The sequence below is a fragment of the Corylus avellana genome, chromosome 4 (genome assembly GCF_965113065.1).
Source record: "Corylus avellana chromosome 4, dhCorAvel1.hap1.2, whole genome shotgun sequence".
In the NCBI taxonomy this organism is placed as follows: Eukaryota; Viridiplantae; Streptophyta; class Magnoliopsida; order Fagales; family Betulaceae; genus Corylus; species Corylus avellana.
In genome coordinates, this window is record NC_142493.1 from 8,319,040 (window position 1) to 8,343,682 (window position 24,643).

A 24,643-nucleotide genomic window follows, 5' to 3' on the forward strand; every position below is an offset into this window, starting at 1 on the left:
TGGTGGATGTGTGGAAGAATTTAGTGTTGAGATCAGTGCAGGTAAGCCAAACTTCTCTGGATTTAGATTTCCAGAGAATCTCCTCTTTGATGAGAAGCTCATCAAGGTTAATCTTCAGGTTAGCTTCTAAGGAGCAGGAGTTAGGACAAGGGAAAAGTTGTTGGACCTCATCAATTTTAGCTTTAGTGGCTTTGATTTGGGACTGAATATTTCCAAAGTGGAGAAAATTCCATCTTTTGAGAGGCTTTGGTGTGATTTAATTTCTGGTTAAGTGAGGAACTAGGAGGATCAGAAACCGGCTGATTCCAGGCTGGATTGATGACAAACTCACATGAGGGGTCTCTAGTCCAAAATTCTTCAAATCTGAAAGGCCTAGGCAACAGGGTAGCATTGTAGTTGGTGTTGAGTGAGATGGGGTGATGGTCAGAGATTGTGGCAGGGAGATGAATGAGGGAATATTCAGGGTGCAAATGGATCCAGCTGAGGGAAGCTAGACCTCTATCTAGCCTTTCTTTGATAGAGGCATCACCTTGCCTATTGTTACTCCAAGTGAAAGGGTTTCCAAGGTCAACAAGGCCAAATTGATCAATAAACAGTTTGAAAGGGCAAGTGGAGGAGTTAGCAACAGGCCAACCTCCTTGTTTCTCCAATTGATCAAGCACAAAATTGAGGTCCTCAATACAAAGCCACGGACTACCAAAACTTTCACCAACCGTGGTGATAGAGTCCCAAAAGGCAGTTTTGTCTTTCTTACAGGGGGGGGGGGCATATATACAAGAAAGGATCCAAGGGGAATGGGGGGGGGGGGGGGGGGTCAGAATAACACCAGGCAGAGATGTTATTCTTGTTAGTGATGAAACATTCTAAATCAATACCAGGGCGCCAAGCAAGGACAAGACCACCCCTAAAACCGATAGGGGCAACTTGAGACATTAAGAAGAAACCAATAAGATTGAGGGAAGCTGAGACAAGAGAGGGGGAGGATTTGGTTTCTGAGAGGAAGAGACTGTCAGGGCTGTTTTCGCGGATAAGCATCCGCAGGGACCGAACTGCAGCTGGCCTGGAAAGCCCCCTGCAGTTCCAAGAGAGGATCTTCATATGTTCTTTGGGGACATATCATTGTCCCCTGAGAGAGAGAAATTTCTGAGAATAGGAGAGGGAGAAACAACCACCTGTTTGTTCTTACGGGTGGCTTGGATGATATGTCGAAGGTAAGGGAGGATGATAGCGCTGGGGGGATTAACAAAGGTGTCCATTTGGTAAGTTGTGTCCATATCCTCGGAAAGGACTCCATGGTGATTGATGTCAGAGCCTTTTTTGAGAGGGCCATAGGCACCAAGACTACACTTCCTTTTTCTAGTGATCTGAGGGGTTGAGGGGGTGGGGTTAACATTTGAGGGTTCTTTCTCAGTGTGGAATGGTTTAATAGGTTTGGGATGTCTAGAGGGGTAGGGAGAGGACTTGTTTTGGGCTATTTTTTTGAGTGAGGTTTTGGCGGGGAAATCTGGTATGTTTTGAATATCAGTTGGTGGCGTGGAGTTAGTTGGGCCTTTTGGAGGGATGGGGTGGTTTTTGGGATGGGTTACATGGGAGTTTTTTTGGGCTTTTTCTACTGCTGATTTGTTCGGCCCAGGATGGAATAGTTGGAGGTCAATGGAGAGGGAGCCAGGAACTAGATTGGTTGGGGATTCAGGAGTAGGGTAGTTAGCTTTAGTAGTGGTTTGCAAGAGGGGATGGTTGATGAGAAGGGGTTCAATTAAAGAGGAGAGGTCACTTCTCTTAGCGGTGGGGGAGTTTCCCGATTGAGCATTTAATGAGGTGAGGGGTGGACTAGGGTAAGCAGTAAGGAGAGCAGTGGGAGGTGTAGTGGGCTGCACGTTCTGATTTCTGATGGAGTAAGGGAGGGAAGGGGTTAGGTGGGTGAGTTTGACCGGGTTGAGGTGATTGGGACTCGGGCCTTTTGCCTGGGATGACTTAGCACCTAGGTTTTGGGCGGTGGGAGCTGGTGCGCCATCTGAGTAGCCCCAAGCTCCGGCGTGCATGGGATGCAAATTTGAGAATAAATTGACTTTGAGAGAAATGGAATACTTATCAGGGATGCTTTCTTCTGGAAGTGCTCGACAGTTTTAATTTGAATGCCCAATTCTGCCACAAAAGACACAGTAGATGTCCAACCTCTCATACTTCAAGGAGATCCAAGTTGACTCTCCATTCTCTCTCCGGAGCTGGAATCCAGGGTTCAAAGGTGTGAAGACATCTATCTCAACCAGCAACCTATGATAGCTCCTGAAGGTCCGTTTATCTCCACTTAGAACATTCTCATTGAAATAGTCTTTTTACACAAACTTTTATCAAAATTTATGATTGGTAATTTTTGATATAATTGTTAAATTCGACACGAAATTAACGAGTTAAAAGTTTATATAATTGAGCTCTAATCAATTTGAATATACTCAAATTCAAAGGCCAATTATATTTGAAGGTTGTATAAACTTGTCTTTTTTTGTGACTATTCTACCTGAGCGTGACCATGCATAGTAGTACCCATCCGTCGGGAGCGGCACATATAGGAAGGGCTTAGACCGTGGGAACTATAAGAATCAAAAGCGCCTAATACTAATCAGGCATATGTAGAGAATATTCTTCATTGCAGAGATTCGAACTCATGCCCTAATACATGCCCGAACCACTTAAAAATTTTCTTGAGAAACTGCCACTCTTAGAGCATTCCCAGCAGACTCCTTATAAGGGAGTCTGTTCTCTATATGTAGGAAATATGTTCAAAAAATTCCAAAAAAAAAATCTCACAGCAGATTCCCTAAATGGTTCCTTAAACCATCAGATGCTACAGTGGAACCCAATGTATTGGGTTCTACTGTAGCGATCCTTATGATTATTATATTGAAAAAAAAAAATTATCTCTCCTCTCTCCTCTCACGTCTCTCTCTCGTACCTCACCAAACGGCTACACGACACCGGGGTCCTCCACCAGTCAAACGACATCATTCTCTCTCACCCAGGTCCTTGCTCTTCCATAAAAGACTCGGTGTTTTTCATCGGGGAACTCTTTACCAGGTTGCAAATCGGCGGGATCGAGTTCAAGAACATACCTCTGGAGTCCTTGCTTCACCTCCTCGATAGGGATGAGAAATCCGCAAGCTTGGTTGCCAAAGAAGGATTCACTTGCTGGATTTCAACCACAACAATTCGATTGTCTGGGGCCTCTGCTTCGGATTCTCGAGACTAGGTCGATGCCTATGAAGGAGAAAGCTTCGGCAGCAGTCGAGGCCATCATCGCCAATCCCATCGGAGAGAATGAAACTGAGGGAGAGAGAGAAAAACGAAACAGAACGAAAAATCATCGGAGAGAAGAAAATCAAATCCAAAAAATTAAAAGAATCCAAAAAAGTCAAATCTACCTCTTTTGGATTCTGAAAATCTCTACCTCTTTTGGATTCTAAAAATCAAATCCAAAAAAACGAAACGGAACCATCGGAGAGAAGAAAATTTGATGGAGAGAGAGAAAGTTTGTTTAATAAATTAAAAGAAAGTAAAATAAAAATAATAATATTTTAATGCTATAGGGAATGATTAAGGGAAGTTATTGGGGTGTATTTTGACATAGGAAAGCAAAAAGTGGTATAAATCCTTAAATGTAGGGAAAATGACGAGGAAGTTGCTGGGAATGCTCTTAGAGCACTAGCAGCAGCTTCCCAACCATTTTCTCTCAATTTAGGGAATAAAACTACTTTTTGATTCCATATAAAAAAACAATTCACAATAGATTCTTTTTTTTTTTTTTTTAATTTTTTTTTTTTTTTATATATATGAATTAAATAATATTTCTTTTTATCATTGCAACCAATGATAGAGGAGAGAGGAGAGAGAATTGTTGGGACATGTGAATGAGAGAGAAGAGAGAATAATTTGTTTATAATTTAATAAAGCATTGAGTATCTACAGTGTTTCTCAATGCATTGGGTATCTACAGTATTTCTTAATATTTGATACCTTTTGGTGTTGGTTAAATATAGGGTTTTTTTTTTTTTTTTTTTTTTTTTTGAAATGAATATAAGGCTTTTGATGTGGGCATTTTTTTTTTTTTTTTTTAAATATAGGGCATCTGTTGTTAGTGCTCTTAATGATGTATCAACTTACCATTAAGTGTACGAGGGGAAACTTCTACCCATATTGGAGTGGTAGACCTTCCATTTCCCCTCGAATCTGAATCATTTGCCGTTACCAATGTTGATACCCGAACTGCAAAGATTAGCTTCAGGTTTTTTTTTTTTTGGGTTTTTTTTTTTTTTTATTTTATTTTTATTTAGTTGATCACTTGGTTTGTCGAGAAAGTGGAGCAAAAGAAAATAGATTACTTTTTTTTAAAATTTTTTTTTTTATCATTATTCTTATAATAATATTTTCCTTTTGTGGTTTGATATTATTTCCTGAAGCACTCTCTTTTTTTCTTTTTTTCTAATTAAGCTTCCATTGAAACTTTCTTTCTCTCATCGTTGTCTCTCTGCACAAAAGGTTTTTTGGTGAGCGAAGGGCGTTTGATTGACTGAGTTTAGTGTTCTCTCTCCCTCTTCTCTTGCTAGACAATGAGTCGATTGGGTGATTTTCGTTGATGATTGTGGTTTGGCTTGCTATGATGATTGGATGATTGAGTGATTTTCAATGATGCTGGGTTGGTGTGGATAGTAGTGTGCTAATTTTTTTGGCAGATATGGGTTTTAACATGAATAAAAATATTTTAGAAGTATTATTTTAATAAAATAGAGAAGAGATTTAGAGTCGCCTTAGATACCGTAAATGAGGTGAATTGATGTGGTATAAAGTTTTGAATTTTTTATATTAAAAATTGAAAATTTTTTGTTTTGTAATAAATTTTTATTTAAATAATAATAAATGTGAATGATGGAATATAAAAAATAAAATAATAAATAAAAATATTTTTATGTTAATTTTTTTATTTTTTATTTTTTTTTAAAAAAAAGAGAAAATGGTTTGCCAAATGAGATTTTGAGAAGTAGTTAGCTAAAATAAAAGAAAAAAGGTTTAAGTTGACTATTTTATATGAAAATATAGCAAAGTTAGGAATGCTTTGGAGCCATCTCCAATGATGTCTTTTTCTCACATTTTTAAGGCTGTTGTCTCATGTATGTAGGTTAGATACCATCACAGCCTAGCTATATTAATGGCCCACCTACCCCTATCATGATGGATATGTTTGGTAAAGGAGTGGACTTAGAAAATTTGACCGAAATTATGGCTATGATTCAATCCTTGGATTATTGATATGTTGTTCATACCATATCGAAAACTGTAGCAACATTAAGAAACACACTTTCTGCCTGTAAATATTTTATGCATTCTAATAGTTTCACTTTTTTTTTTTTTTTTTTGATATGTCTGCACAAAAAGGGGGAGAGGGATTCGGACTAGTGACCTCCGCTTTATTAGACATGGTCCCAGTTGATTGTGCTACCTCTTGGGGACATTTGATCTTCCTGTAGATGAGATTGCACATCAATTTTTGTATACACAAGCAACAGTTTTCCCTCACCTTAGTGATCCCACACCTGTATCTTTCGTATATGTTGTGTCAAAATATAAATGGGTTTTTAACCAAAGGACTGTAGGGTCAATGTATATGGGTGTTTGTATGTGCTGAGGTGGAGTGAAAGATCACACCGTCCAAATTGATATATATATATATATATATATATATATATATATATAGAGAGAGAGAGAGAGAGAGAGAGAGAGAGAGAATGGCCTGAACCATTTGATCTTATTATAATATACTTTATGTAAAGAGTCAAGGATAGTCAATTTATGATGCCATTATTGATGATGTGGATTCTTATCCTAGACTTGTATTATTTGATGATGTCATTATTGTCATGTGAATTGCTAGAAACATTTGAAGTGATGGCTAATCCAATAACGAAAGTTTCTTAAGAAAACAAGAATATACAGGCTACCATGAGACAAAATATTTTATTTATAAAAAGATTCCATTAAGAACTATTATATGTCCAAAGTTCAATATTGAAATAATTTTAGAGATTTGACGTGAACTATTTTTTTGTCAACAAACAATTCAAATTGCCTCACGGTTTTAGAACATGCTAGAGTCAAGTAGCAATAATTCAAAGCACCTATTTTTACACTATTTTGGAAATGACTCAATCGTATGGTTAAAGACAATACATATACTAGTATACTACTTATAATTTATAGTTTAGATATCATAGATGTGTATATAACTAAGTAAAGTTAATATGCATTAGCAATCAACATTTTAACATATTAATTATTATGGAAAATTTCACTAACCGCATTTGACTTTTTAGTACTTTTGCAATCATATTCTTAAACTTTAAAAAATGTCAATTTATGACAGTGACGGAGTTAAGATCTTCTTCTTCTAGTGGTGGGATGCATGATTAATAATTAATTGACATAAAATAATATTATATTTTAATAATGATCCATTAATTGGATTTGTAATGAATTAATACTAGATTTTGATATATGATTTTAAAAGTCATATCAAATAGTGGGTGGTTTGAAAGTACACAATTCAGTGTTTGAGAAAGAGAAAGCATCGATCTTGTACTTCCCTCTTGAAACTTGCCGAGAAGAAGAGAAATTTCAGAGGAGAAGAGCATAAGAGCCAAGCCAAGAAAAAAGGAAGACAAATAAAAAAGAAAAGAAAAAAAAAAAGTAAATTAAGAAATAGATTCAGAATTTCAACAGATTCAAAATTTCAATAGATTTAGAATTTCAACAAATGAGAAGAGTTGAGCCAAGAAAAAAGAGAAGACAGGACAAGGAAATCAAGAAGAAGAAGAGGAGGAGGAGGAGGTGTTAGGCATAAAAAAAAAAAAACAAACAAAAAACAAAAACAAAAAATCTACTATAGGATTTTAATTTTAATTTTTTTTTTTTTTTTTTTTTTGAAGGGGTGGGTACCCCCTACTTGCCCCTACCACTGATTTAGGGTTACTATTTTTTAAAAGTTTACAATGTCAATCCTCCCACCAAAATTCAACGTTAAATCAAACAGTTGATGAGTGAAATCATCAAAATACTCTTAAGATGTTTATAAAATTACAAAAATATCTTGAATTTGGACGAGTATTTTAGGGATTTCACTTTATCCCTTAGGATTTAACTCTGAATTTGGACAGGACGGCCGACATTGCAAACTTCTAAAAAAATGGCAACCCTAAATTGACATTTTTTTACAGTTTAAGGGTATGATTGCAAAAGTTGTGAAAAATTAAGAATGGTAAGTAAAGCTTTTCCTAATTAGTAAGTAACTAGTTATATTATATTATAATTGTGTGTGTATATATATATATATATATATATATATATATTTTGTAAAAACTACTTCATTCCACAAAAACCAGATTACAGCGGAGGAACAACAAAACGAAAAAAAAAAATACGACACAAAAACCCAGCCATGAAAGACATCAGCACCTCAAAGCCCTGAAGGAAATCCAGGAAGGTGACAGTCATGTGAGAATGCAGCTTTTGAAGGCCACGGCCCAATATGATGAATAAAACCATCAGGAGTACAAGAACCCCTAAAAACTTAGATCTAATTCAGTAACCAAAGAAACCGAACAGACTAAGAGGTGGCAACTTAGATCTAGCCCGATTTCCACGGAAACCGAACAAACTAAGAAGGAAAAGAATAGCGGAAAGGGGATCTCCTACACAGACAAATCGTCTGAAGCCCAAACAGTTCGGGTTGAGTTGTACAAACCACAACACCAACAAACAGAAAAACACAGAAAAAAACCCAAAAACCAACAGCTTCATCTTTGAACAAGGCAGAGGAAGGCGGTGAGCGGAACCTATCCGGCATGTTAGACCCACGTGTGAGCGCGTGTGGACCACGCGCTGGTGCGTGGTTGTGTGGAGAAGAGGTGGAAGGAGGCACTAGGAAGCTGGAATGCCGGTGAGAGGGGTGGTATGGCGCGTTGCAAGCTGAGCCAAGAGGAGAAAACAAGATATGATTTTGAAAAATCCCATCTTGAAAGGTTCGCATAAACGGCCAGCGACGCGGTAGAGAATATAAGACCCAAACTGCTGTTTTAAGAGGATCTTGGATAAATCGTCAAAGACGATGAGTTGATCTAGAGAAAACTCTAGAGAGCAAAGACCTAGAGAAAACTCTAGGGAGATAAGAGTTCTCTCAAGAAGAGAGAAACTTAGCAAAAAAGAAAAGCATAAAACTGTAGGTAAGGGGAGGAGGAGGAGGGAAACCAGAAGGTTTCCCCTCCTCCTTTAGCACCGGTGGCAGGTCTTTTATTTTTATTTTTTATTTTATTTATTTTTTTATTTATTATCAAGGAGAGAGAACAGAGCTTTTTACGCTAGGGTTTACAATTGTCAGTTTTTTATAATTGTATATTAACATTAATCATGATGATCTGAATCTACACGATCAAGGCAAATACATATTATATGTTAGAATCTAATAAAAACTCCATATTTTGCTCATAAAAGTTCATGTGGCAAGATGCCAGATCATCTTCTTTTTGTTTTGTCTTTTTCCCTCCACAAAAAAATGATACGGGATCTTGCTATGTGGACTTTTATGGGCAAAATATAGAGTTTTTATTAGATTCTAGCATTTCTCATATAATAAACATTGTAAAGAAGTTTGTACATACATAAATCTCTCAAAACATTTCCTTACTATTTTCTTTACTACATAGTACCTTAGTTGTAATAATATATACATACGAATATGTCTAAGCCCTTCGCATATCCTTTATATAATTATATCACCCAGCAGAAAATAATACATAATAATTTCAGAAAGATTCAGCAAAGATTGAAACATTTGTTGTGAAAATACCTCATGCCCAATTTACAATGGGCCTTCAGAGACTGTTCAGCATCTCATACTCGACTGCCCTTTTGTAAGAATCATTTGGGAGAGTTCCAAATAGCCCCTAAACTCCAATGTTTTTGGGTCCTAGCCCATTGAAATATGGATTACTACTAAGAGTCTATTTGAGATTGCATTTGAGAAATAGAGCTTTTAAGTTTAAAAGCATTTTTTGGCAAAAATTTCATGACACTTTTGCCAAAAGTGCGTTTTAGCCATTGTTGGACCCTTAAAAGCGCTTTCAATTTTTTATTAAACGATTATTTTTTCTCTTTAAACGAACTTTTTGTGTGTTAGACGCATTTTTAGGCCTTCAAACAAACTCTAAATGGCATCCCCTGGTGGAAACTAATATTAGGGAAGCTTGTGCGGTTGTCCTTCTCTACAGCTCGAAGGGTATTCAATGCTTAACGTTTTTTGCCATCAACAAGGCACTTAGCCACAGCTCATTACTTATTGGTCTTTTACTCTATCATCTTTGAGATTCATTAGCTCAGCAGCACCATCTCATCTAGAATCGGAGTGCATCAAAGATTTTCAGATGTGCCAACTTCTGTGTACACCAAGTAACTAAATGGGTTGTTTCCTATCATTTGTTTGGAAACATTTCCAACTACTCCCTCATCGATCCTATCCTCCATTAGAATTAGGAGCGGAAAAAGATCCACCCCTGTGACCTCTCCCTTTCTTTGTATTGCTTAAGAAAAAAAGAAAAAGAAAACTATGGTAGAATTTTGTAATAGGTTCTATTAGTAATAGCTATCCAACTTTTGATGTAGGGTGGAAATTAACCCCTACGAACGTTAATGATGAGTATGTGAATTCATTGGCGAATTCTATCCAACCTGGGGAGGATGATGTAGACCAGAGTGCTTGGGAGTATATGAGGAGCGCATTGTCCTTGGAACTGAGATGGAGCCCCCTTTACCAGCGATTGAGCGCACCTTCTCTGGTACTGCGAACGATCTTGAGATCGAGCGTACCTACTCCCTGGAAGTGCGATCGAGCGCCCTCTACCTGCGATCGAGCGCACTCGGGACAATTTATGTTATTTTCTGCGTTTTAATTATTTAAAATTGACTTTATTTCATTGTTAAAGTAGGGTTAAGGTTTTAACAGTCTTTCTTTCGTTATTTTATTAGGTTTTGGGTTTTGGGGTATTTATGTCATATTTTATTAGGTTTTGAGTTTTAGGCTATAAATATATGCTTATAGCCTCCAAAGAAATCAGTTGTTGTTTATTATTGATTTTGATTAATGAGAATACTCAGAATTGAGTTTATTCCTCTATTTTTCTTCAAAACCTAGAGAGTATCTAGTTTTTGTCAAGAGAATTCTTAGATCTTTGATAGAATCTAGATCTAGAGTTATTTATCCGCTGCTTATTGATGTTCGTCGCTACAGCCCACTAAGTTACACTGCATCATTTGGTATCAGAGCTCAGTTACTTTCCATGAGTGGGGAGGAGCAACCTCTTTGCAAACATGAACAAGGTGTACGTGCGCACAAAGACAGCACATAAGGAGCAACCGACGATTCGTTTGAGGCACGAGTGGTGGGCCGAACAATTGTCATCGCCAACCAAGACCGCTATTCGCAGAGGCAGAAGGTAAATCTATCGCTGAACGTTGGCAACTCAAGGATGATCAATTCTGGGCTATGTGGTATCAACTCGAAGACCTCAGTACCTAAATATCCAACTTGTGTCGTGACAATGGGAATGGATCTAGAAAACCGTTTACGGAGCGCCGAACGTAGGGACGTCAACACCTTGCGTAAGCTCATGCCAATCAGAGGGTGAGTAGATTCAAACTCGATACACCGAAATTCCAAGGTTGCTTGCAACCCAAAGAATTCATGGTAGCAGAAAAAAAAATAGAAAATTTCCACAAAAAGAAGTACCTAGGAAGATGGCGGAGGTGGTGCCTAGAGAGGCGGCAGAGATTAGGAGTCAATTGATTGTGGTGGAGGAAGAAGATGGATTTATTGAAGAAGATTGCTTGGTAGATTGGGCCTCTCCACCAATCTATGACACCTATCTCGATGAAGAGGTGAGTTGTATACACCAAGTGTTTGATGAAAGTCCTAAACGAAAATTCTTTAATTTGGAAGTTGATTTCCTTGGAGTAGATGCTATCTTATCAAAAACTTTTAACCAAAGTTGTGATGAGATCTATGGGACGGAAGCGACTTGTCTATCAAAGAGTGAAGGGGTTTTTCTGAATACTTTGGGAATTTTCATAGCATGTGGGAAGGGAAATGCACGACAAGAGCATTGCAAGCCCACACGGCAAGGGGAGGCACATGGTCTTCAATATAAGCGTGGCGGTGTGTTGATGAATAAGGCCGTCACGTTTATTATAGGGTGTGGCCTTGTTATGATTTTGAGCAGAGGAGAATGGAATGAGTTGACGGGGCATCCGAAGGACCGCAGAAAGAATCGGCGGAATTCGTGGACGAATTCTCTCCAACAGGGGGAAAATGATGTAGGGTGAAAATTAACCCCTACGAACGTGAATTATAAGTATGTGAATTTGATGACAAATTTTATCCAACTTGAGGAGGATGATGTAGACTAGAGTGCTTCGGAGTATATGAGGAGCGCACTGTCCCTAGAACTGCGATCGAGTGCCCTCTGCCTGCGATCGAGCGCACCTTCTCTCGTACTGCGAACGATCCTGAGATCGAGCGCATGAGCGAGCGCACTTGCTCCTGGAAGTGCAATCGAGCGCCCTCTACCTGCGATCGAGCACACACGGGACAATTTATATTATTTTCTGTTTTCTCATTATTTAAAACTAACTTTATTTCAATGTCAAAGTAGGGTTAGGGTTTTAAGAGTCTTTATTCGTTATTTTATTAGGTTTAGAGTTTTGAGGGTATTTATGTCAAATTTTATTAGGTTTAGGGTTTTGAGCTATAAATATATGCTTATAGCCTCCAGAGAAATCAGTTTTTAATTATTGATTTTAATTAATGAGAATACTCAGAGTTAAGTTTATTCCTCCATTTTCCTTCAAAACCTAAAAAGTATCAACCTTTTGTCAAGAAGAATTCTTAGATCTTTGATAGAATCTAGATCTGGAATTATTTATCCGCTGCTTATTGATGTTCTTCGCTATAGCTCACTAAGTTACGTTGCATCAAGTTCTAATAAAATCATTGACAGATATGAATCACAAAATGCAGGTGACTTCATACACACACTCATCCATATCTTTCCCTCAAATCAAATACCCTGCCGTATCCAATTACTTTAATGAGACTAATTTCCTTTAATGATTTTAACTACAAGTCGAATGAACTAATTTATTAGAACAATTGAGTAAAACAAAGATGTAAAAAACTTGCAAATCCAAGGAATGTCAGTAGAATTACATCAGGAAAATAGGTATATTATACAGTGAAAAGAACATATTTCATTGAGACACATATACAACAGGGTAGATATTCCCTAAAATTCGACAGATTACCAGTATTTTTCAATTATTTTCAATGTCTATAAATCAAGCCTATGCTTCAGCTTTCGTAATCAAAATAAATTGTGAAAAGGCCAAAAAATAAAATAACATAACATTATAAACCATACAGAGAAGGTGGTAGCAAAATTTCGCACCAGTAAAATTGGTTTTTGACTGTAAATCTGCTATTCTTCTGTAAATTGCCTCCCTCATAATCCATTGTCCACTACTCAAATGTACACTCAACGAAATCATAGTACCCACCATGCACAAAGAGTTCTCCTCTAGCCACTTTTTCTTCTATCCATGGGTAAGTGAGCAGATTTGACAAGGAATGGTTGACTGATTCCTGTGGTAGAATTACAGAAACATGTAAGAGGCTTAGATACTCAACATGCAAGAACCTTTTATAAATTAGAAGTGTCGTCTTATATATTCAGAGCACCACTCACGATGTAATAATCCCCCCCACCCCACGGGATCCATTTGATGGTCATGATTTAAAATTGGTGCTTCTAATGGTGTACACTATGTCACAATATTTAAATTTTTTAAAAGACGTGACAACATTAAAGTGAATAGTGTAACATCTAGTGTTTTTGTCTTAATCAGTTATGGTGTTCTATGCTTAAATGTCTATTTCCTATTGGATGGCACAAAGGACCCAGTTTATGTCAGGTCCTAATAAAAATTATTATTTTTCCGAATCCCATATTCGAGAATACATTAAATTATTACAAAAATAAAGATGTGAATATTAATGTTGAATCAAACAGTCAAACAATGGGATTCGATATTTCAAATTAAGGATGAAAGATTACCTTCTCACAGTGTCTGCACTGCTGGTCAAAGCTTAGGTTGGAAGCTTCAGACTTTGTGATTAGCCTTGCATTGTTTCCAACAACAACCCAACTTCTAATAAAGCTACTGTATAGAAAAGTTTAGCAAAGTTAAAAAAAACATGAGAGCAATGTTATTTACCCAAAAGAAATAACACATACAAAAGACTAGTATGTTCTCTTAGAAAAGGTACTTAAATGATACATGTAAAATACTGGTAAAATGGGGGGGTGGGTGGGTGGGGGTTGTAGTCTTCACTTAATAATAAAGTTGGATGCTTAAATCTATGTTCATTTAATAATAAAGTTGTCTTCATTTATTAAATGAAGACAACAACCCCCCCGGGGGTCCACAATTCAAGGTATGAAATACTTACTTTAAGAGCATTTACAGCAAATTCTAATGCAGAATTTGTTTCTGACTGTCCACTCTGAACACACAGGAAGAAAAAATGAAGGGGGAAAATACTTTGTAGCCTCAGTGCTTGTCTGTTTGTGAAGTAGAAATTCAAAATAAACAAAATGCAATGTAATACACCTCAAATGTGGGTACTAGATTTGCTATATTTCGAACCACGAATGCTTCTCCTGGTTGAAACCCCAAGATGTTTGAGGGGCAAACCCTAGAGTCTGCACAAGCAATAATCATGAACTGTTCCAGAACTTGTTAGTTTTAACAGGCTATCTATTCCTGACACTTGCAGAAAAATAGAAAAGAAAGAAAAGATGAGGGAAAAGGCCAAAGCTTGTCCACCCATGATGTTCTCAATGTTTATATAACACGCGCAATAAATAATTATGACTAACCAGAAAAAATGATTACCTTTGGTGCTTGACCCTGGCAAGATTTTGAAAATGTTCCAAGTTTTCTCTGTACAAATAACAATTCACTTTAGAAGAAACTAATTGCTTTAGAGCTCAAAAACTTTAGGCCAGAGTTGTTTGCTGCTTACTTGAATTTACGGTTTTTGAATCTAAGAAATCGATGTTTCAAATCTTCAAAAAAGTCACACACATTTTCAGTTTCGGCCAAGCTCTCCAGCCTGCTATTTTCAAGTTGCGGAGTCTGTCCTGGAGGCTCCTTGGAAGCCTTCAACTCTAAACGTGGACCAGTCCTGCAAGCATCAAAGCAATACATTTGAAGCAGCATATAAAAAAAGAAAGATGTTTGTATGTTCAAGTTCAATGGGAAGGGTTGAGCACTTCCTGAAGAATGGGAAGGTTTATATTTTAAGCTATCAAAAGATATAGAAGTGGAAAGACTACCCTTGTTTGCTTTACAATAGCATATAATCTATGAATTAACTATAATCAACTTGGTAAAACATTTTTATGATTGACATTAACTGATCGATACAATTTATCAATAGGAAAATGAATATAGCATGTGATCTTTTACTTAATGGGCCATTTGGGAACAAACCTTTCAGCCCATTTATTGTCATTCTGCATTATGTCTGGAATCCATATCCTTTCCTTTGTAGAATCCCATTTATTTTTCCAATGCTTTTGATAATCGATTGTTAAATTGAGAAAAGTGTAATTCTGTTTAGTAGACTCTTGTATAATTACTATATACCTAGATCATGTGCAATCAAAATCAGCCATTTGATTATCACTCAATTTATTTATTTATTTTCACAAGTGCTGATTCATTGGCTGATTTTTTGTCACGTCATCTAACTATATGGCAGTTATACAAGATGACCCAATCTACTAAATAGTATTACCCATAAAGAAAATGTGTCCCATGTACTCTTGACCTTCTTTTATCTTTCAAAATCAGTAGGGAAAGGTAACCTGCAAGACATAGAAAAATATACCAAGATAATTATAGTATCTCTTCGATATCAACATGCTACATATGTCTTAGCATTTTGTCTCCAACCAAAGCTTAGAATATATTAACTAAATAGTTAAACCCTAGGACAGATCCATCTGTTTGGTTAAGTTGTTGAATAGAAACTTAAACTATATGCCCCAACTACTAAAATTTAAATTAAGGTATCCCTGGATTGAAATCTTAATACTCTAACTACATATTATAACCAGAAAACCAGAAAAACAAAGTTAATTAGTGTTGTAATGTTGCAAACTTACCCCAACTTGAGAGAAGTGTCGTTGTTGTCTTGGTCTTGAGGGGGATCAGCTGAGCTGCAAATATTGGTGATTGACTCAGATGACTGACCTTGTTCAATTGCATGTGTTTTAATGTTAAACTGTTTCTCCATCTGCTGAAACAGGCATTTTCCATCAATTGAGAAAGTAGGGAAACAAAGAAAAAAGTAGAGAAATTCAAGACCTGATACCTGTTTTAGTTGATGGTTATCCTCCATCAGTTGGGATACCTGCATATTAAAAAATGAGAGAGTGAGAGAAAGAGGGAGATATTAAAGAATAAGAAGAAATACAAATAGACAGTTGCTCCTCACAAGAGAACAAAACCAACAACATAGAAATCCAAAGAGCAAAATATTTTTGGAAATACCCAGGACATAAAAATGATTATGTTAATTACTGAGCCTAGGTGCCTTAAAACATTTATGCCTCAAATTCCTCTTTTTTCCAAATATAGCATGTTGCGGCACCACACAACTTAAAAGCTTAAGCCTATGAGTTTAGGCCCAACAATACTATATTAACTATTCACACTTCTTACATATATCTTTCCAATGTGAGACTCTATCATTTTTTACACTCGCACGTTATTTGAAAATGGGTTTAAGATAGCATATGGTGCTGGATTTATGGCCAAAATGATTTCACTAAAGGTTCTATGGTGGTTGTTAGCTTTGTGAGAGACCATTCCCAATGCTTGAGCAAGCCACTGCACATACAAAGACCTTGGCAAAAGGAAGGCAAATTTCTTTGATTTTAATTTATAAACTTGCATCAACCTATTCATTTCTAGTTATCAAATACTTTGCTCTAAAATTAAGTAATTGTGTGCAACTACGTGTTAAAATATAAATTAAATGATTAAATTCATCATTTCCTATCAAGTTAAAGTTTTGGGATAGTAATTTAAAATGGTATTATAGTAAAGGTCATGAGCTCGAACCTTGTCTTTTTCATTTACCTCACATTTCAATTAAATATTCTATGTATTCACGAATATTAGTATGAAAATGCTTTCCATTAAATATCTTCCTAAATTATATATAATAATTGCATGAAATGCACGTCATATGAAATTAAAGTTTAGCTCATGATCACCTTCCGCTCAAGGGCACTCATCTCTTCTAGAAATCTTTCATCCTGAAACACGTAAAAGCTTCTCATGTTAAGATACGTACAGTACAAAAATCTCATCCCTCCATTATAATGCCAGCAAACAGAGACAACAAAGAGAGACAACCTTTGCTTTTAAAACGCGACTCAAGCCTTCCTCGAGTTCCTCTAGTTTCTTTAGTTCTTCCATATTCAATCCTTGGAGCTCTTCTCCCATCATCTGCCTGTAATTAGTTGTAATCATTTTGTACATTAATTAATTTTGAGTATAACAACTTGATATAGAAATGTCGTTATAACATAATACCTCAGTTCACGAGTCTTATCCATGATTTCATTGCTCAACGAGGTGCAGGCCCTGTTCTCAAGCTGAAAGGGCACAAAGAGGTTCCATTAATGAAGATTTTCAGTATTATATTATATAACAATGGATCGATTTCGTGCCTTTCCTTAAAAATATTTAAGGATGTTGCAAATTTTAGGGTTATCATTCTGGGATTGCTACAAGTAGTTTGTTGTCAGACTTATTCCAGAAAATGCATCTAGCTTTTCATATTATGGAATAATTTTCTTTTATATGCAAGTTTCAAAGAATTACATGAAAATTTCAGATTACGGTTCAGTAAATACTTCTGAATCATGTTTCCTTATGATGACATTACTTACAGGTACCTGCATTTACATTTACATAGAAATTAAGGAAATAAGAATGAAAAACATTGGAAATAAGGTAAACCCATAAGTTTAGCGGTATAAATGAATTGTGTTGTGGATAATGTGTTTGTAGTTACATTTAGAGCAACCAGATAGAGTAGGTGTGGGATTTTGTTTTTGTTTTTGTTTTGGATAAATAAGAATTTATTGAAAAGAGAGCCCAATAACAATTTAACATGTCAACTAAAAATGCCATATAGAATAGAGATGAAAACAGCATATCTTTCAATCAAGCTAACCCATCAATCACTTTTCTCATTCACACACTGGTGAGGTTTCCATTGTGTGAAACCATGGCCTGAGCTCGATCACTGGCCAATGGAGGTATTTCGATTTCCGGCCACACATAAAAACTTGGTATTTTTAGCTCACAAGTTGGTTCTCTATTGGAGGCTGTAAATGAGGGGTTTTACACCATATCTGGATTGAAGGTTTTCCCTATTAAACAAGATTGACAAGCAACCCCTAAAAAATAAGACGGCCTAAAGGCTAAAAGTCAGAGAGTGCCTATACAAGCAAACGCCTACAACCGCAAACGTGTGCAAACAAAACTAAAATATTACATCAGAAAACTCCAAGACCCAACTATAAAGCTATTAACGGGAAAATCTCAGACACCCTTAAAGGATTTAATGGTGGATCTAGCCTAAAACATAATCTCCAAGACAATGCACCTAGACTCCCTATTTTTCCTCTGAAATGATATTCTTGCATTTCTCTCATGTCAAATAGCATACATTGTAGCAACCATCATTATTGTCAGGTTTTAGAAATTGGCTTCATTCGGAGTACACAATCTTACATGTTATTTATTCCATCACCTATAGTTTCGGTTTGGAAATGTCATGTGTTGGAGTAGGACCTCATCAGATATAAGACCTTGGGAAAGATGAGGTGCCCTCGAGATTGTTCTTGTGCTTAGGTCAAGATTTTGAAGCAGAGAAGCTTAGTCCATAAGAAAATTAAATTTCAGGGGGATCCGGTTTTGTGAACGAAGTCTTTCTAATGGTAAGTTTTTGGTTTGGAGTGCATAATTAAGAGAGTATTCGACCAAGGTCATTTGAATGAGCAAAATGATTCCCAAACATTTGATAGTTCTTTGGTTTGCTATGTGGAAGAGGCCAGTTGCCCAGTTAACTAAGTGTCCTCTTGTTCTTTCCAAGCCCATTCTCTCAATGATTTTGGCACATCTCTTGTGAAAAGTGTAATCTCCCAAGGGCCAATAGGTGCCAAGAGGATACTTCTCAATGGATGGTAAGTAATTGCAAGGAAACTTCTCTTTAGAAGTAATTGCCAAGTTGATGCTAGAGATTGTGATGTACCCATTCGGGCCGTTCTAGCATGAAAGAAACTACCATGACCTGGGGAAACGCTTCCATGTTATCCTTTCAAAAATACTAGTTAGGTTACGAATGGAGCTCTCCAAAATTTCCGATAAAGCTTAATCTTACGTAGCAGCGCATATCTAATACTTTTACAATCCACCCACTAATGTGGAACTCTCTACAATGTCATAATTTCCTTGACTTAAATCGATCCTTAATGTTTTCGTGAGGGCCTACTTCACGTTGCAACCCAATCCCAGATGGCGTTGCTCTTTCAGCCTAATACTATTTGTCAAAACCCTTAGAAAGCGCTAGCCATGTTGAGCTATATTATTATTACTCCAAAAGAGCTAGTCAAAGTTACATTTTGAGCTCAATGAAATCATTTATAAAGTTGAGTCTTACCTAGTAAAGAACTATGTAATATGGAAATTGTATTTATGCAACACCTTTACAATCCACTCACCTAATGTGGAACTAACTTTTCGGAGTGTCACAGCTTTCAAAATTACTATGAATGAAATGCCTATACTTTTTTTTAAAAAAATAAACATCATAAAAATAAAATAATGGTAAACTTACATGATCAATGGTTAAATTACAAAAAGTTAGGATGTTTTGTGGCAAATCCATCAATGTTATAAATATGTTTTCCAATATGCATTTTGGGTTACAATTAGAAATAATCCCTTGCCTTTTATTCTTTGATTTTTTTTTTCCTATTAATTAATTCAATCTTTATTCATCCAAAAAACGATAAAATGAGTTTGAAATCTTTGCTCCTTCAAACTATTTATTCATTTATCTAGAGAAACATTAAGAAGTATTCATTCCCTCCAAGCTAACATAAAAAAAAAGGGACATTATATATATCTAACCTGCAGCTCCAAAGATGGTTGGTCGAGATTCTTTTTTTTTTTTTTGGTAACAAACCGAATTTCATTAAAACATAAGAAAGTTACAGGACAAACACATTAAGCTAAGCAGCTTAGACAGATTAACCCAATCCAACCAGACTATAAACTCCCCAAAGGTGCAGATGGAAGGCATCTGCGAATGCAGCTCGAGAAAACCCTTGCCGTGACACAATCTGATGGACAAAACCATCGGGAGTACGATAACTCCATAGAAGCATCTAAACAAACTTTCACAAAAGCCATGGAAATTTAGATGCACGGTAACAATGGAAAAAAGGTTTTCCAAAAGAAAGGGAAAAAAAATCCACAACACTTATGAGGAGTCTGAAACCTAATCGAATCGGGGTTAATAGAAAACAAAACAAACAAGTTACAGAATAGTAACACAACAGCGTTATAGAACATAAAAGCAAGCTAAAAAGCAAAGTAAAAAGTCCAAAAACCAACAATGGCGGAGAAGTCAGAGGCATTCGAGCCCACGAATCGGAGAGGGAACCAGAAGATCGGCGTAGGAGGTGGGTGGAGGTGGAGCGGCGAAAAAGAGGCTTCACATGCCAGTGCGTGGGGGACATGCGCCCGCGAGTAAGATCTACTCGCAGGAGCGTGTTAAACACGCATCGGCGCGTGGAGGTCGGATGGGCGGATCGCTGGTGGCAACCGTAGGCGGAGACGGCCAGGAACCCTGTGGAGTGGCTCGTGTGCATCCAAGACTTCCTGAAATCAAAAGAATAGATTTTGAAAAAAACATATCCAAAGATTTCAAGAAAAAAACTAAACCCAGACTTGGAGCGGCTGAAGATGGTGATGGTCGAAGGTTTTGTGGTGGAGGATGGACCATTGCAGTTTTTGGACAGAGATAAGGCCTCTGAGGAGGCAGATAGGGTCTCCAAAGAGACGATTTTAGCCTCTGAGGAGGCTAGAAGGGGTGGGAGAGGGGAGTATAATTTTGGTCGAGATTCTTTGAATGCATATTTTGTTCGTCCAATTACCTGTTGCATACTTCAAACAACAAACGAATAGCGATTCAATTCCTTAGAATAAAATGCAAAGCATGTGTGCAATTGAGTTTCTGTAGCACATTTATGCACCCTTAAACTATTTATACTGATCGATAAAGATGATACATTGACTTTACTTAACATGACTTTGGTTTTAGATATGGTGCTAATGAATTAAAATGTTGATTACTGTAAGTTCTTGTTGGCTTAATTCGGTAAGCAAAATGGTGACCAAAAGTGCCAAGATTCATCATCCATTCAATTACTGTTCGGACGAGAAGAAGTGTCGTTCAGACGCTCGAATAATTCTATTTTCCCCGAGAGCCTCGTCTGCAATCTCGTTTGCAATCCCGTCCGGATGAGCTCGATAAACAATAATTCCCGAGAGCCTCGTCTACAGTCTCGTACGAACCCCGTCCGGACGAGCTCGATAAACAAGAATTCCCGAGAGCCTCGTCTGAATCCTATCCGGACAACTTTTACTAAAAATATCATATCTTGAGTTTCAGACCTCTGATTGGAGCAATGTTTGCGGCGTTGAAAAGGTAACTCAAGGATCTACAAAGTCATGTTTCATAAGGTTTAGCTAATTCCAATGTTTACTGGGTCAAAACGGGCCATAAAGAGAAGACTACGAAGTTGGGCGGAATGGCTCGTGTGCAATCTCGTCCGGACGAGATTTCAGACGGCCATGTGTTAAAAACACATTCTGGCTGTGTTCTGTTGTCCCGTCCGGACGTCGCGTACCTGTAACAGTTTTAAATGAATATAAACTTTCCTAGGTCTAGGTATGATGAGACTATTATAAATACATCTCTATAGGAAGATAGAGGCACGAATTTCTGCAACTAGAATTCGCCGTCTTGTGCTAAGAGAGTCCATGATATAGAGAGTCTGTTCTCTCTCTTAAAGTGATCATTTGTTTATACTTGTTGATTGTTAAAGTGAAGTCAACCGGAGTTCCGGTGAAGGGAGATCACGTAGAAGGATTGTGCCAGCTGTCTCTAGAAAGGGCTACTGCGGTAGAAGGCAAGTGGGTCACTTGTCTTATACAAGATCGTGTCAATTGCAAAGGTTTTGTAAGTGTGAACGTCTTGTAATCCTTTATTCTTTTACCGAGTTAGTTGATTTCCTGGGTTTGGCTGCCCCGGAGAGGTTTTACAATTAGAGAGTTCTCTAATTGGTTTCCTCTTCGTAACCAAAATATCTGTGTTCTTTATTGCTCATTGCATATCTGTTTTTTGGTTAATTATTATTTGTTAGGTCAGATTTATTTCCGCATAATATTGTGTGAAACACCTATACATTCAGAATATGTGTCGTTTGGAGTCGTATATAGAATTTGCAATTGGTATCAGAGAGGGTTCACTTTGTTTTGATTAATTTCCAGAGTGTGATCCTAGACTCCTCATAATATGTCTCACACAGTTGCACCTAACTCACTTCCCATCTTTGACGGATCCAATTATACGTTTTGAAAAATTCGTATGAAAGCATATCTCAAGTCTGTGGACGTTTGGCATATTGTTGAATCTGGATGGACTAATCCTAATAAGACAATTGCCGAATTTTCAAAGGATGAAAAGAGTGCTTCGTCTGCGAATGACAAAGCGTTAAATGCCATCTTCACATCTATCTCCATCGAAGAATTCTCAAGAATTTCTCGATGTGTAATAGCTAAAGAAGCATGGGAAACATTTGAAATTACTCACGAAGGAACTAAAATTGTGAAAGTTTCAAAAATTCAGATGTTAGTTTCTCAATTTGAAGAGATTAGGATGGAAGAGGAAGAGACATTTGATGATTTTTATTCTAAGCTTAGCACTATTAGAAACTCTACTATTAATCTTGGAAAGAAAATGACTGATGCTAAGATAATAAAGAAAATCTTAAGATCTCTACCTGCGAGGTTTATACCTCAGATTATTGCTATACAACAGAGCAAAGATCTAGAGTCAATAAGAGTAGAGGAACTTGTTGGTTCTCTTCAGACATTTGAATTCATGTTACATAAGCCCAAAAGCTCAAACAATCTTACTCTTAAGATCAAGGCTGCTAAAGGTAAATCTGTAGTTCATTCTGATGAGGATTCTGGAGATGATGAAGAAATAGCTATTATTGCTAGGGAGTTTAGAAAATTTTTCAAAAACAATGAAAATTTTAGAAGTAGGGAATCTAAAAGTTCTGTGAATCCTAGTCATGAGGTTAGAGATAATTATGAAAGCAAAAATGATGAAAATCAAAAAGATAAATTATCTCATGGTTGTAAGTGTCATGAATGTGGTGGTATTGGTCATATTCGTGCTGATTGTGGAAATTTGATAAATTCTAAATGCAAGGCCTTTAATGTGACTTAAAGTGATGAGTCAGACAATGAGGAAAAAGCTGAAAATGTTGCTAATTATGTAGCTTTTGGGGTTTCTTATGATAGTGAACATGAGGCTAGTGAGTCTAACTCTCTAGATAGTGAACATGACATATGTGATAATGAATCAAAAGAGGAGGGTGATCTGCAAAATGCTTATAATAATCTATTTTTGTAATGCATTAAATTGAAGAAGTTAAATAAGCAACACTTGCAGAAACTCAAAGATGTTAATCTTGAAAATGATCAACTTTCTGTTGCCTTAACTGATACACATGCTATTCATAATACCTTGATGTCTGAAAATCACATGTTAATTGCCAAAGTGAAATTCTTAGAGAATGAGCTTAATGAGTCAAGAAATCATCTGAAAACATTCTCTAGTGAAAAGCTAAATCACATGTTGAATAATCATAAACATTCGTTTGATAGAACTAGATTGGGCTTTGATAAATCTGCTGTTTCTTCTACTAATGCTGCTTCTCCTTCAAAGTTAATTTTTGTGAAACCAGTTTGTAAAGAAGAAAGCTTGCCTAAGAAGAAGGAAATGTATCCTCCAATTTCAAGACGTGAGAAAGGTAAGGGAATTCTAACTGATTCCTATGTATCTCGTTCTACACCGAGACGTGCTCATATGCCAAGGAACCAACCTTCTCAAAGGTTCATTCCTACATGTCATCACTGTGGTAAGATTGGGCATATTCGCCCTAATTGTTTTCAGTTGAATAATCATGATTCAAATAGAGACTATTTTCGTTCTAGGGATAGTCATGAAGAATTATTCAACATGCTAAGGGGTGTTATCACCCAGTTAAATGACTTGGACAAGAGTCGCACTTATGTTCCTAAAATGAAGAAAGTTTGGGTTAAGAAGGTTGATACCGTTTATCCGTTGAGAGGGAGTGGTATTGGACTCACCTAGTTTAGGTGGGCACATTGCATGCCTAGGACAGACTTTGCTTATATATATACTTGTGTCCTAGCGTCATAGTTTGTTTGGCGTTTGTTTTTTTTTGGGTTTAAATCTTTTGTTGTTGTTTGTTTTTGTTGTTTGTGTTTTGTTTCTATTAACATGTTTTGTTTTGTGTGCATTTAAAAAAAATTAAAAAAATAAATAAATAAATCAAAAAAAAATCAAAAAAGACAAAAATATTTTAATTTGGTGGTTTTTCTTTTCTCTCTTTTGTCTTATGTACCCAGATAGTCCATTAATTTCTCATGTTGCTTTCATGGATTTAATTCCTTGCATCTTGGAATATTCTAAATATGCATGAGATAAAAAAATTGTTTCAAATGGACTTGTTTTTGTTGTTACTTAAAGCTTAAGCGTATGTGGTACGTTTTACCTATACTTAATCTTATGCACACTTAAGCTTAATTTGAGGTAATTTTTTTTGAAAAGTGAGGTATGTTAGGTAACTACATGAGGTGTTTTTGACTAGTCATATTTTTTTTCAAATTGACCATATGTTAGTTGAACCTAGGGCTTAAAAATTCCTGCATTCTTTCTTTTTGTATAAAGCACCAATTGTTTAAGGACAATCTCTCAAAGAGAACAAGAATCAAAATAGTGAAACAAAATCAAAAGAACATGTTCCTTATGGAATGTATTTTCACTGTGTCAAACTTGTGCTATTTTTTCAAAAGAGGATTGTATTGGATGAGAGTGGCTAGGCCCTAGTATGATAAGGTTTGACTTTTGATTGAATTTACTTGTCAAAACCTCGTGTTGGTGAAACTTTCTCCTCTTTGTGTAAATTGGTATTCTTTTTCTCATTGGGTTAAACAATATGAGTTTTTTGTCATTTCTAGTCTCATGTATATTTTGCATATTTGGAGTATGTTTGGCATATTCATTGCTAAAATACAT

General features: G+C 36.5%; 1 pseudogene across 1 annotated transcript in view; it reads right to left on the reverse strand.

Moving 5' to 3' along the window:
* Positions 1-12,317: 12,317 nt before the first annotated feature.
* The window catches only part of LOC132177406 (beta carbonic anhydrase 5, chloroplastic-like), a 31,697-nt pseudogene continuing 19,371 nt past the window's right edge, over positions 12,318-24,643 (reverse strand). Inside the window, exons 2-12 of the transcript XR_015911894.1 lie at positions 16,762-16,823; positions 16,582-16,678; positions 16,440-16,481; positions 15,533-15,571; positions 15,324-15,457; positions 14,177-14,338; positions 14,047-14,094; positions 13,762-13,875; positions 13,578-13,654; positions 13,206-13,311; positions 12,318-12,733 (exon numbers count right to left, since the gene is read on the reverse strand). The product of XR_015911894.1 is annotated as a beta carbonic anhydrase 5, chloroplastic-like (transcript). The remainder of the gene's footprint in view (positions 12,734-13,205; positions 13,312-13,577; positions 13,655-13,761; positions 13,876-14,046; positions 14,095-14,176; positions 14,339-15,323; positions 15,458-15,532; positions 15,572-16,439; positions 16,482-16,581; positions 16,679-16,761; positions 16,824-24,643) is intronic.